The 14937-nt window shown below is 40.7% G+C and overlaps 1 long non-coding RNA gene across 1 annotated transcript in view; it reads left to right on the top strand.

Annotated features, from left to right (window-relative positions):
• Positions 1-14937, top strand: part of LOC148006549 (uncharacterized) — a 161032-nt gene that overhangs the window by 20468 nt on the left and 125627 nt on the right. The window contains exons 3-4 of the long non-coding RNA XR_015684642.1: positions 7728-7781; positions 8586-8878. This is a non-coding gene — a long non-coding RNA (uncharacterized LOC148006549). The remainder of the gene's footprint in view (positions 1-7727; positions 7782-8585; positions 8879-14937) is intronic.

Genomic DNA, 14937 nt, shown 5'->3' with positions numbered 1-14937 from the left:
CTCAGTGGTATTGGAGTGGCAGCAACTAGAGGTTGACTTGTAAAGTCCTTGAAAAGTTAATGCTGAGAGACTATGTATTAAACATAAAGTCCTTTATGTGAGGATCCTGGCTTCCTTCCAAGTATAGGAATCATTTTTCTTTTACTTTCCAAAGTCACCACAAACACAACCCATATCCTAACTCTTCTGACTTAAGACACTTTTATACACTGAGGCATGTCTGGGTGCTGTCTAAGAAATGTTCACATCTTGGAATACTTCATGACAGAAAAAACTCCTCAGTTCATGAAGATTCTGCCTCCTTCAGATAGGTCTTTGGTGTCTGTTGTATGAGTACAATGGACTCATCTAACAATTCAGTAGAATGTAGCACACCCAGTACCTGCAGAAACAACACAGAGTGGAAGAAGTGATGAGAGGCTAAGGCAGGAAACATTTCTAAAAGGCTTGGTAGTAAAACCATGAAAATCCACAGGCATACACTCTGTTAGCCACCAGCTATAAGTCACTACCACATGACTTGGAGTCTCTGGGAAAACCCATATCATACAAAAGCAAACAAAAATGAGGGTGAAACTGACAAACAGAATCAATAGTACAATGAGAATAATTTTCACTTTATGAATCATCTCAAGGGTTTTAGTGACTGCTCTGAAGTGGCTTGTGTCTACTAACTATGGAGCTGGCACTAGAATCTAGATCTTTGACACCAAACCAATGCCTGCCCTACCTTCCTGGCCATAGAACAACAACAAAACTAAACTAGCATAAACAAAAAACCTAGATACCATATTGCAAAGAACTCAGGATTTACCATTATCTTAATGTCTGTGTAAAGAATAACCAGAAGAAGCCACATCACAGGCCATAGTTGTCCCTGCTTATACATATTTCTTTTGATGCATGTGGCTTGGTTGTTTACTTATTTGGCAGGATTAGCAAGTCACGTTGCTTGGGCTTTCAGTGTGGTCCCTTGAGTGTGGAAAGCCACTGAGTCCTCTTATCCTAATACTTGACTGTGGACCACAAGGATGTCTGCGGGGGACACATATAACGGCATGAAACAGATCCACTGCTACTGAAGCCTGCTGCTTCAGACAATCATGGCTCACCTGATTTTCTGAATCACCATTGGCACTAACTGATGTTTCAGAAACTAAAAGCATTTAATTAAACCTGACTTCTGAATTCATTGTGAAAAGAAGGATCCTGTGCCCATGCCCCAACCCTGGTATCCACTAAGCCTAATGTGCTTGTCTGTGATGAAACTCCAATCAGTTGGGCACAGGAAGGGAAGATGAACATAGGAGCTAACTCTTCATTGTATGAAGATGTTGGGTCAGCCAAATGTCAGCTTCTGAGCTATGGTTAGGAGGGCTGTGCTTTGAGAATGTTGGAGTTTCTAGTCTTCATCTCAGCAAAGCAAGGTTGCATTTTGAGTCTGCTGGTGAAACATTTCCTGTGGGTTTCTGCACACATTATTCAGAGGATATATTTTCCCACTGTATCCCATCACTTCAACCTCAGTCCATCAAAGTTTCTTCCAGGAGTTGCCATGTATATCTGTGAACGCCTAGAAATCAATGTTGTGTAGCTAGGGGTAAGTGACTTTTCAGATACAAAGATGCCTTCAAAATGGCATGTGAAAGGTAACATTCAGGGGTGGAGAGATGGCTCAGAGGTTTAGAGCACTGATTGCTCTTCCAGAGGGTCCTGAGTTCAATTCCCAGCAACCACATGGTGGCTCGTAACCAGCTATAGTGAGATCTGGTGCCCTCTTCTGGCCTGCAGGCATACATGCAGGCAGAATACGGTATACATAATAAATGAATGTTTTTAAAAAGGTAATGTTCAGCAAGTCAAGTATAATACTCAGAATTTCCAGTATCATGTTAATTACTCTCTCCTGAAGAAGAGTAGGCAAACCCAAGCCCAACTTTACAGTCAACTCAACAAACCTAAGAAACTAGGGTATAAGAGGAGTGTTGTATGCTGTGTTTACTCCTTTGCCAATGCGATATCCAGGAGACCCAGCTGCCCCAAAGATAAGAACACCTGTGAATGAGACGTTAGCTGAGACATTTAGCCTAATCCTCAGTTCAAGTCTTCATTCTACCTTGGAATTTTTTGTTGTTGTTGTTGTTGTTGTTGTTGTTAGAAGATCGCTCTATGCCTCAAATTCACCACGTGTGCAATGAGGTAACGCAAGGGCACATAATGAATACAGACACTTTAGGACAAGGCTTTGAAACCTGTAAAATACTTTGCATTTTAAAAATCACATCCTTTCCAAAGCAATTTTATATTTAGCTAAAAAAAATAATTCATGGAGATTAGCTAAAATAAGAAACTAAAAATAACTTGAAATCCTCTCATCCATTTTTCTCTAGGCACACATGCTATTATTGTTTGAATGTGAAGGGTCCCACTCAGGCTTGAATTTTGAAAGCTTGCTCCTTAGACCGAGGTGCTATTTGAAGAGTCTATTTGAACTTTTGGAAATGGAATCACGATTGACGGATTATTAGGGGTGGGTCCTTGTATTTCTCAACATGTCCTGCCCTATTTTCTGATTCCTGTTTGCTATGAGGTGATGTCCTGGCTAGTTCCGGGTCAACTTGACACATGCCTATGTCATTTAGCAAGAGGCATTCTCAACTGAGAAAATTTGTCCATATGATCTGCCTATAGGTAAGCCTGTAGTGCATTTTCTTCATTGATGATTGATACGGGGTGTGTAAGAGGCTAGCTCACGTAGTTAGTGCCATCCTTGGGCTGGTGTCTGGGTATAGTAAAGCAGGCTGAGCCAGCCAGAAAGAGAAATCCAGTAAACTGCATCCCTCCATAGACTCTGAATTGGCTTGGGTCTCCAGATTCCTACTCTGACTTCCCTGGATGGTGAACTACAAGCTGTAAGATAAAATATAACCTTTCCTTCCCAAGTTGATTTTGGTCATGGTGTTTTTTCACAGCAATAGAACCCTAACTGAGACTGGTGAGGAGCTCTTCTCTGCCACATGTTTCTACCACCAAGATATAATGACCAAGCATGTCCCCCCAAGTGACCATGGACCAAACCCTCTAGAAAGAGAAACCTAAGCAAATCTTTCCTGCCTCAAGTTATTTCTTTCAGGTATATGGTCATAGCAACAAGAAAGATTACTACTTACTTTCCCTTAAATTGGAGTTATATTGGCCACACATTTGCTTGCTAAGCTACTTTGTTACTTAATGCCATATTGAGTTTAACATTCTGAGCTATTAAGTATTTTGTTCCTATAGCATAGGCCCCAATGATTGTATAATATTTCATTGTATCCTTACAACATTGTTTATTCTTAGTATTACATATTCATGTGGTCTTCAGCCTTTGCCTCTCCATATTCTTTTCTCCCTCTCTCCTTCCCTCCCTTCTCTCTCTCTCTCTCTCTCTCTCTCTCTCTCTCTCTCTCTCTTTCTCTCTCTCTGCTTTCCTTTCTGGCTTGGCTTGGCTCTCTTTTAGTTGGCAGTTCTAAAGGACGCAGCTGAATGCATATTACTGTGGCAGTTCTAATAGAAACAAAAGGCGGCACGTGACTGAAGCCTGCCTGTGCTGCCACGTCCCTTCCTGGGACTTTTAGTTCTCAGAAAAATGCTGCAGAAAGACTTTAGCATGGTTTCTCATCCCTTTCAGTAATTGTTCTTGGCATTCTCCTCCCTTTTCCTATAATCCTACAGGATCCTGCAAATCCTTCCATTGAGTTTCCATATTGCCCAAGGCACCACTGCCCATTCCTGTTCACTATCAAAAGATCTCTACCAAATGCAATCAGGGAACATCTGTAGGTGATAGAATACTAATCTGACTTTTCAACACTTTAAACTAATTAAAAGAATGACTTACAGACTTACTAAAATCAAGGGTAACTCTATAATCTTATGCAGTTATTTAGTTTATCTTTTTTCCTCTATGAATACATAATTGCCCTTGGAAATTGTAAACATTTGCAATATTTTAGCCTGCCATGTAAATTGATATTTGTTTAATTTGTTCACAACATGCATTGGTGTCTTAACTGGAAACTGTTGGGGATCTATTTTAGCCCAATCTCTGTTTTTATGGGCTATTTATGAACCTCGGAAAAGAAGGATTTACTATCATCTTTATGGAAATGCTGTCAGGGCTATAACTATGGTAACACAGATGGCCCCGTTGTAAAACATAAATGCAGTGTGCATACAAGGAAGCGCGCTTAGGTAAATGGATTCTTTGCTAGTCTATGGGACAGAATATGTGCTGTCAGGTAGGTTCTATTTATTTAGGTGGCCGCACAGAGCAAGGAGACAGAATAGCTTTCTTTGCAGTGTTTTGGCTTCTTCAGGTTTAAGACTGGTTAGTAGCTCCTCTCTGACCAGAACACTAAGAAGCAAACCAGGAGAGCTTGTCTTGAGGCTTCTACAGAGAGCTAGTCAATGGCTTCCAAACTGGGAATAAGATCCAAAGTTAACACTAAGGCTAGCTTAGGGCTCATCATGTAAATCTGCATCTTGCTCTGGTGAGTACTGAAAAATAGTCTATAGGAAAACAGAACAGACTTGTGCAAAATTTTCCCAGGAATTACAATGACTACAGATTTAGAATCTAGTAATCCTAGTTTGGGATTCAGTTTGGCCAGACTGGCCTGATGTTGAATAATTTATGCAGCCAATTCCCAGGCATTAGATATTCTCTCTAAACAGGTTCCTTATACATTCTTGACAGTTATGAGGATTTATGGCTCAAGGCTCACCTGCCATGCAGTCAGTACTCTCTAATGGTGGCCACTATTATTTTGTCATTGTTTTATGTTTTAGTAAGATATTTTGGGCTTTAAAGACCTCTATATGCTTCAGTTAATGGGTTTATTGAAAAATACACATAAAGGAATTAGTGAGATAATAATCCTAGCCACAATAGTAGAAGTAAAATGAGCAAGTTTAACAGCAGAGCAGGGAGGCCCATGGGAATACTGAGATTCCCAGGGTATGTAGCATGCTCAGCTCCAAAAATTTGGAAATGCCAAGTTTCCTTAGTCAGTTGATGCTTCATTCTATTTGTACCTGCTTCTTTTCATTTATATCAAACGACTACTAAGCTTTTCTTTTTATAGTGTTCATTTGTTTATTTTATTTTAAAATGAGGTTTTTCGAATTGGAGCATACAGAACACAAAGCCATTATTATTAATGGCTCCATGGCTTCCCATAATATAGGTATAATCAAAGTTGTTGAATCAGTCTTTTCCTACAGAGGGTCTATGTGATTGTTACCAATATTTGACTACTATTTATGGCATGGTTATGTCGTAAAAAATATTTCCGGTTATCCTCAGCAAAATATTTGACAGATAAAAATTATAATTATTCAAGATGTGCAATGTGACAATTTGATTTGTACATACATTACCAATCCAGTTAATTAACACTTCCATGCCAACGGTAGTCATCATTTGTATGTAGGGATGAACACTTAAAAATCTGTTCTCATAAAATGTCAAGTAAACAATATAACATTAATTATAGTTACCATGCTCTATGCCAGAGACTCAGAATTTACTCACCATGTTGCTAAAAGTTGGACCTTTTATACTTCAGAAAAAATTTCCCTGTGTTCTTTCACTCCTAATAGCCAGTTTCCATGCCCTACTTTATGTTCTTGTTCTGCTTCATAGCTTTTTCCCCCTGTCAGGTATTTTCTGCTTTCTAATACTTTAGCTTATTCAAGACCTTGGCTTACTCAATGCCTCTTGGCTTCTCCTGGGGCATCTTTCCAGTTCCTACTGACCTCTTTGCCCTTATTCAACAAGAGTTGAGTTAACCAGAGTCCAACACGTCCATTTTCAGGGTGGAATTGCCTGCACGAATTTTAATAAACCTGCTTGACTACTTAGCTGAGACGCCATTCCTGGTGAAAGTGGGCACAGCTGAATAATATTTTACCTGCTTTTGATGTAGCTGATCTCAACTCCATGCACACTGTGCAGAGACAGAGAGAGTGAGGAACAGGGGAGGGAAACAAGGACATCAGGGTTCAAACAGAACATTGCGTGGCCTGTGTGTCTGCTGGTGACCTGATACTCTGGGATGAAATGGTTGACATGGGAGATGTGACTTTGAAACTTCTCAGTTTTCTCAGTTCCAGTGTGTTGCCTCTGGAAGGGGAGATACTGAACTGTGTGTGAATCCACTGCTTGGATGTGGGCATTTTTCATGCCATGTTGTCTTTGATCAAACCTCCTGGAAACAGGCTCTCAGCTAGAGCCTTGTGGGTTGGTTGGGTGGGTGATGGTCTCTCGAGGCATCCTCCATTAGAAAGTAAGGGGACAAAACTGTGAAAGGAGAAATCAAAGTAGAGCAATTCAACTGGCCTTAAAAACTGCCCCTAACAGAGTGGGGGAGCCAGGACTATACATAGCCAGTAAATTCATCACTGGAAACAAGCTGATAACACCTTCCAGCTCACAGCCATTGCTACAGAGGGACCCCTCAAGGCCAATAATAACCAATCTTCTTGGCAGCTGGGGAAATGCGCGTTCATTCCTGATCGGCCATCATACACATGTTGCTGTCTAATGATCCAGCTTGTCCATGATGTTGCCTCACTTAATGTCTTCTGGCTTTCTGGGTCAAAGTGTGTACAGCAGCACCATGTTTCATTTAATTTAACTAGGAAGACCAATGAAGAGGTGAATTTTAGTCCAGGGGAGGAGAGAAGTCAGAGTAGAAAAGGAGAGATGAATTTTTTAATGCAAACTATTTTATTTGGTACTCAGAAAACTAAAGCAAAGATCACTTTCCAACAATTGGGGCAAAATATCTCTGGTATATTTGTTGCAAGTTAGATACAATGAACATCCATGATATACCATTCATTACCAATTTGCTCTCTCATCAATCCATCCATCCACCCACCCACCCACCCACCCATCCATCATCCATCCATCCATCCATCCATCCATCCATCCATCCATCACACATCCATCTATTCATCCATGCTTTCATTGAGTACCATTCTAGAAACTAAGAATATATAAATATTCAGAGCCAATGAAGGCTTTGGCCCTCTTCCATTCAAGAAGATACACTCTAGTTAGCAAGGCAGATGCTCTATTTCAGGTAGGTAAGATGCTATGAAGAAACAAAGTATGAAGAAACAGGAAATGAGAGAGGATGCTGTTTTATATACCAAGGACCAGGAAGAGCTTTCTGTCCATGTTCTTTTTAAGCAGTGACCATCACAAAGTGAAGGAACCAACAAAAATAATTGGGGGTGGGGGTGGGGTCAGGCATGGTCCAAGCAGAAAGAGCAGGAAATTCAAAACCCTGAGGTATAACAAGTAGGTTTGGGATGGTGGAAGAAGGAAGTAGTCTGTTGAACTCAAATGTTGTGGAATGTTGGGAATGAAGGAGAGGATGATAAGACATGATACTGGAGACAGACAGAAGTTACACTATGTGGGGCCATGGGAAAGTATTTGGAGTGTTTTGAGTGAACCATGAACAGAGGATTGAAGTTACCTTGTGCCTCTACCTCAGCTTAAGCAGCAATACTTCAGTCAAGAGCAAGGATAGAAGAGGGGGACCAACTAGTACAGTCCACAGAGGAAGAACAGGAGAGATGGAGAAGAGCAGAGAAGGAGATATGGTCACTTCAATGCAAAGACAGTCTTATTTGGTGCTCGGAAAGCTAAAACAATTATCTGTTTCCAGCAGTGCATTTGCAACATCTGTGCTGGGTTTGTTGCAAGGTGATGGCACCCTGAGGTATGTATTTAAGGGTGAGTTTTAAAATATGCAACATTAAACTTGGTTCCTGAGTTTAAACTGTTACTCCCTGAGCCCTGTAAGATGAGTGTGAAAGAACCTCTCTCATAGCCCTCCATCGTTGAGTATAAAGGACAATGCTTTTTATCTATGCACACCCAATACTTACTGTAGTGCCTGGGACCAAGGTATATATGAGATGAGTAAAAGACCGTAAATAAACCCCCGATTGATGGAGGCTTCTACAGACAGTATATTTTCTGGGCATTCCTTTTGAGAATTATAACATAAAGTCACAAAAAATAGAATTTTCTCTAACCAATCAAATTGCATTTTGACTTGATATTATGGGAGGTCACATGAGATTGAAAGTTAACAAAGCATGTTCTCTTTGTAACTAACAACTCAACAGGCTCAAAGAATAGCTTTATTTTCTCCTGACTAGATCTCTGTGGCTAATTTTTCCTAAGAATTCATCCCTCATCTGCAGCACAATTTGTCAAGAGTCTCAGCAAAAAGACTCTTCCTCTTTCTCTGAGATGAGTGAGAACTTAACCTACTGTGACCAATGTGTGTGGGAGAAGAGATGCCGAATAGGTCCAGGCTCACCGTAGCTTGTATGGTGGTGTCTGGTTATGGCCCACCAGACCCTTTAGTCTTGAGTCATTCTGTCTGAGAACATCTGTGCCATGCTCTTGAATTCCAAGCTTCCAGGGAGGTATTTCACACAAAGCTTCTCACTAGGTTGCACTATCGTCTTCCAGGTGAATGAATGTGTTACCTACCAAGAATTTTGCTGTCTAGGTGAATGCAGTCCCTGTCAACCTGACCAAATTGCATGAGACACAAGTGAAAGCCATTGAGCCAAGAAGCCCCCCAGGACTAATGAGAGAAAAGAAGTTGTGTTATTGTATATGTTCTGGAGTGTTTTTTTTAAATACAGCAAAGGATACTGAGCAATAGCGATCATGGACATCATGAGATCAATTCGAGGATGGACATTCATGTTGAGTGAGTGATTGCATGCCAAATCTCCTTCTCCCAGGGAGACCTGGAACCCTTCCTATCTGCCACCCATTTCACAGGCCAAAGGACTGGTGAGTCGCTGGTGAGCATGACCTCAGACACATGTCATTATGAGTGAGTGCTTGCCCACCTTCATCTCAATGCTGCTTTTTTAAAATCATTTATTTACTTTATGTACATTGGCGTTTTGTCTGCATGCATGTTTGTGTGAGGATAATGGATCCTCTGCAACTGGAGTTACAGAGAGTTGTGAACTGCCATGTGGGTGCTGGAAATCGAACCCAGGTCCTCTGCTCTTGACCACTGAACTATCTCTCCACCCTCTACCCTCATTTCTACCCATGCTACTCTCTTCTATTTGTCTCCTCAGTTCTCATAAGTAATTTTCTTTATGTTTATAATCAAACTTCTCTCTTGAACATAGTTCCCTATATTCTTTCTCCCTCTTCAGTCCCCACTTATTGTTAAAGTGTTCCCCATACTAATGCTCCCATACTCCCTCTCTGCCCACAGGACTGACAACTTCCTCTCTGAGGCTCTCATTCAGTGTTGGATGGCTAATGTTTTTGCCTGCCTGGCCTCCCTTGAGTTTTATTTTGGTACTATGGAGAAGTCAACCTTTACTCAAGCTCTGGGGATAGACATTCTCCCAGAGAAAACTCCCATAAATCAAAGATACATCAGATGATCATACCCAGAACTTTGTCCTGAATGTTCTAGTGTTTGATCTGGCATTGTTAGAAGATGATTATTACTGAGTGTAGACACCAAGAGTGTAGATGCCAATGTTTGCCTGTTGCCTGGCACTGAGGACCTGAATGCCTTACATGTACTGTGTTCCCAAGCCTGCTTATTTATTGATTATTGTGTGTCTGCCTTTTGTTTTATAAACAGTTATTCCCTGGAGGAGAGTATTTTTCATACCCTCTACCAGTTTTTCTCTCTCAAAGTCTCTTTTCTTTTCATAAACAAATTATTTTTAAATTAAAATCTTCTGGGCCTTGCATATGCTCAGTCATTCCCATGTGGCTGTCTTGCCCTGGCTGGTGGACTGTGGAACTGTAGGGAGACTGCGTGTTTTCACCATGGCTCTCTGTGTGCCAAGTTGGAACTCAGCCCTCACAGAAGGTTGACAGGCACTTCTGGAAGAAAACAACATTTTGTTAGTGCCCAGACTTTCTTGCTGGGTTTACAGTGCTGGTTGTACGAAGTCTAGTATTAACATGGCATACCCTTGGAACTATGATTGGAGGAATATTCTAGAAATCTAATAGAGTTGGCTTATAGAAAATATCATGATCCTAGGTTGAAATTAAGTTGGAGGAGGAAATAGGAGTTCAAGGGTGTGGGGAACAAGTATCTGCGGCCTTAACTTCTACATGTATAGCTTAAGCTTCCTTATCCTGGAAAATCAAGGTCAGATATTCTCAAGAATATGCACCTGCCTTGTTTATTTGTTTGTTTGTTTTTCTCAAGATAGTTTTTATTCTGTAGCCCAGGCTGGTTAGAACTCACAGGCCTCAATTCATGGCAATTCCCTTGCTTACATAAATGAGTCACCACATTTTGCTTAACACTGTCAAGCATGATGTTATTAGAGGAAAATTCCACACTATAAATTTTGTCTTATTTAGAGTTGGTCCTATTTCCAAAATTTCTCACATACATGTAAACATTCCAAACTCCCAAAATATCAGAAGTCTCAAACACTCCTAGTCCCAAGTATTTAGGATAGGGATACTCAGTTCATCCCTCCCCATTGTCTGTTTGTATCTGCCTGTCTATGATTTGCCACTGCCATAAGTACAGAAGGAAGATCTATGGTGTCTCTGAGTCAGTTGACTGTAGGAAGAAAAGCCAGTGGTGAAGGGTGACAGGGGCAAATCTAAGGTTTGTAAACATGGTATCTGCTTTGTTGTCCCACTGGACATTCCTTTCTTGTCATGCCTGTGCATGTTGATGGCTTCCATTTTCCAAGACCAGAGAAAGCCCAAATGCCTTTGCCAGTCTGGGAATGTATTTGTGGTACAGGGGTTGGGTAGACAGATGAGTACAGAGGAGATGCCTGAAGAAGCTACGAACCATGGACAATAAAAAGCTACGGGATAAAGACTTTCGGTCTTTTCAGTCGTGGTGGCATGTTCTATGCAATCTCCCAGCAACCCCTCAGTGAAGCTGAGTTCCTTCATCGAGCTGCCTCACCATTCCAGTCTCTCTCTTATTTGTGCTTTGTACCGAGATCATTGTCTTGGGTGTTTTTCCATTTAACAGCTTCTTAAACTATATTAACTTACTACACTTTTCAACTGATTTATTTTTGGCACAGTCCTAATATGTAGGTGTGTGCAATAGGTACACAAGCCGAACAGTGACAATAAATCTAAAGAAGTTGTTATAAAGCAATATTTGTTACACAAGTAAATTTATTATTTATTAATGGTGAAGGCAAATTTTCATGCTAGTGATAGAAGTGTTTATTTTTATATAAAGAATGAAATCTTGGCTGAATATTTGATGCTGCAGGATGCATAGAGCATCTTCAATATTTTTCAGAGTTGACTGATATTTTGATTTTATAATAGTCTGTGCCAATAACTCTGCTTTGCATGAATCTCTAGCACAGAATGGCAGAAGGGTGTTAGGTGCTGCTTCAGAAGTTGCTGGAAATTCTGTTTCACTCCTAAGCCAAAATCCATTGATTGATTTTTTTCTTTCATGAGACTGAAGTTAGCAATTCAAATAGTAATTTTAAAATCAAACATCCTAACACAATTGAACTCAATGTTGTATTAATTTGATACGTGCTGAGGAATGACTATAGAAAATATTAAAAGCTGTTATTTTCCAAAATTAAACCATTGAGTTTCTACAAGAGCAGAAGCCTTTGTAGGTACAATAAAACAATGCAATTGGTAACATACAAAATAGTCTTAAATCTGAGCCACGGTGTCCGAAGCACATTCTCAGGTGTGGGGCATGTACAGTGTAGAGCAGAGTGGACATGTTGCATGTTCAGAACCAACAGTAGAGAGAAGGCCCATGATAGGACATGGTCATGCACTACTGGAAACATGTTAGCTTCACAATGCATTTGACTGTGGGTCATTGCATGCTCACAAACTTTTAATTCTTATCACATTTCTAGACCATCAAACTGGTCATGTCGCTCATCTAAGAATCTATGGTTTAGGAGAGACCCCAATTCAAGAAGAAGGTTCTCAAACTGCAGAGCCAATCACTGGCAAGAGTGGTGTGGTGTTTATTATAGTTAGAAAATAGGTGACAATGTTCTCAGGACACAAGTTATGCCTAATGATTCCCTCCCCCTCTCTCTACTCCTCTCCCTCCCTCCCTTTGTCTCTCTCTGTCTCTGTCTCTGTCTCTGTCTCTCTCTCTCTCTCTCTCTCTCTCTCTCTCTCTGTGTGTGTGTGTGTGTGTGTGTGTGTGTGTGTTTGTCTTGGTAGGTTTGAGATTGGAATACTGTCAGAATTACTTTGGACTGGAAGATGAATGATAGAAACCAGTCTAGATTCACCCTTGAAATAAACAAAACTGAGCCTTCTACATCAAACCGTTTTCTGCAAAAGTCCTGACTGACCTCCCCCAGCTGCCGTAGTAAGAACACATTAGTTGATAGCACAAAGCATTTTCAGCTCTTGGAAAAGGAAATGATGTCGATGTTCAGACACTTAGTTTCTTTACTTATTAAGGGATCTTTTTGGTTTTAATAGTGCAGTGGTTTTGATATCCAGTTCTGAAATGGCAGCATTATGAGCTGAGCTATGGCCATGAATCGTGCTGATTTTCAAACAGCTATGCTTATTACAAATTCACCAACATAAAAAGTGCCACAGTGATGAACTCGTGTGTCCTGAGCTATGAAATCATGAAAATTTAATGGTTGCACTTTTGTTGCCCCGAATCCTGTTTCCATTGTTGCTGCTTCGTTCCTGTTTAACATGCTTGAAGCATTCCACAATCTAGCAACCTGATCCTTTCAAGACAGCTTGTCTTTCACTGTGTCCAGAGCTGGGACCAAGGGCTTTGATCTTTCCTGCATCCACTCTACAAACTGGCAATGAATTCTCTTACATAGCTGACAGGCTGTAGTGAAATACCAACAGTGGCAGTGATGTTTTAGTTGGAGCTGGGAAAAGGGTATGGCTTTGGACTCAGATTAAGGATTTCACACTAAGATTTAAAACACAAAACAAACAGCATTTTTGAATTCTTCCAAAGTGATTCTTGTGAATGGGTTCAAACTTATAAGAAGCATATATGTGTATAAGAAATATATATATGTATACGATGTATATGCACACATATATGTGTATGTGCATGTGTGTATATATACATATATATTGCTATGTTTGCACTATGATATATGATTTTTCCATTTATATCTTGGGCAGCTTAGGAAAATTGTGACTACTCATCAGAATCATTTTTTGCAGATTAGTTAATGACTTTAGAGATACAAAGTGACTTAAGGTCACATCCCTTAGGAACAGAGTTGGCTTTGCTGTTAGTCCTGTCCTTGTGGTTGTGTCTTACTCTTATGTAGGTATTAGGTTCTTCATCAGCATATTTGTCTGAATCTAACTTTCCCTACCACTGAACACCATTTTTCAGGAAAACATAATCCCATGGAAGCCCCTACCAACACTATGATACTGCCATGGGTTGTAGAAATGTGTGCCTATTCCAATTATTATGTAATCTTTAATTTCATCGTTGTTATCGGAGGATGAATTTACCTACTTATCTACATCTAAGATCATGAATCATTTTGTGGATGATTCTTTTGAGACCTCCTTTCAGGAACCACAGAGATCTTCACCATGGGTGTTCCCAGCAGGTCATACCTTAAGCTGGGTGGCTTCCAGAGAGAATGTTTCTGAGACACAGATGAACACAAACTTGGCTTACTTCTCCAGATTTAAATGGTGAGCCATTATGCCAGGTGTGGCGGTATACACTTTCAATCCCAGCACGTGGTAGGCAGAGGTAGGCACAGATCTCTGAGTTCAAAGCCAGCCTCGTCTGCAGTCTGGACAGTCAGACCTATATAGAGAAACCCCATCTCAAAACAAAACAAAACAAAACAAACAAAAAAGGTGGCTTGTATACTGCTTTCTTTGGAGTCATTGAAGGCTTGCTGTGTATTTTTCCCAGACCTGCATGCTAGGGCTTCATGAAGCTCCACAATCACTGTGTAATTCTGCACATTTAAAGAAGCCCGGGTTGGGGATTTAGCTCAGTGGTAGAGCGCTTGCCTAGCAAACGCAAGGCCCTGGGTTCGATCCCCAGCTCCGAAAAAAAAAAAAAAAGAAAAAAAAAGTGTAGGTAAAGAAGCCCGACACAGCCACAACACTCACTTCCTAAGCTCAAAGGAGCCCACTGGGCCACAGCTCTTCCTGGAAACCATTCAAGCTTTCTTTCCTTTGCTTTGTCACTACTGAGACTCCTTCTCTGTGCCGTGTCTAACTGGGACTCCAGGCTTTCTTTTATCTGTTTGTGACGTTTATCTCTTGAAATGTTGTCTCTGAATCATTTTTCTGGGCACACTCAATCAGCACCATATTGTAAGAAGAGTCTTCCTTTTGTCAGGTCATTTTTCCACAGGTAAATTCCTCTGGAGTCAGGGGAGCTGGATTGTGCTATGCACCTTCCCTACTTGGGTTTAGATGAGTCTTGCACCCTCTTCACTGGCTCTCTGGTGAGAAGTAGGCGATAGTGACAGACACACTGCCTTATGCTTCCTGGGCCATTTGGGTTTGTTTAGCTACTAATACTTTCCATATGCAATTGTCTAGTACCTTGTAAAAGTTTGCCATGAACCTAATGGCTGGAATCAGGATAAATCATTTTCTATTTTTGTGTTTCAGTCTGGGTATATGTGAGCTGGTTTCTTGGCTCTAGGTCTTACAGGAGTGTAGAGCTGCTAAAGTGTTGGACAGGGCTGGGATTTTTATCTGAGCCTCATGATCCTGGCTCATGGAAGAATTCATTTCTTTGTGGTTCTGTCACTGATCATCTGTTCTTTCTCCCCTTTGGTGCTAGGTATTAAATCCAAGATTATCAGGTCTGGGTGCTCTGCTACAGTGCTAGACTCTAGACTCTAGCTGTA

Source organism: Rattus norvegicus, chromosome 3 (assembly GCF_021556685.1).
Source record: "Rattus norvegicus strain SHRSP/BbbUtx chromosome 3, alternate assembly SHRSP_T2T, whole genome shotgun sequence".
In the NCBI taxonomy this organism is placed as follows: domain Eukaryota; kingdom Metazoa; phylum Chordata; class Mammalia; order Rodentia; family Muridae; genus Rattus; species Rattus norvegicus.
Note: the sequence above shows the minus strand (reverse complement) of the source record. Positions and strands in the feature narration are given on the sequence as shown.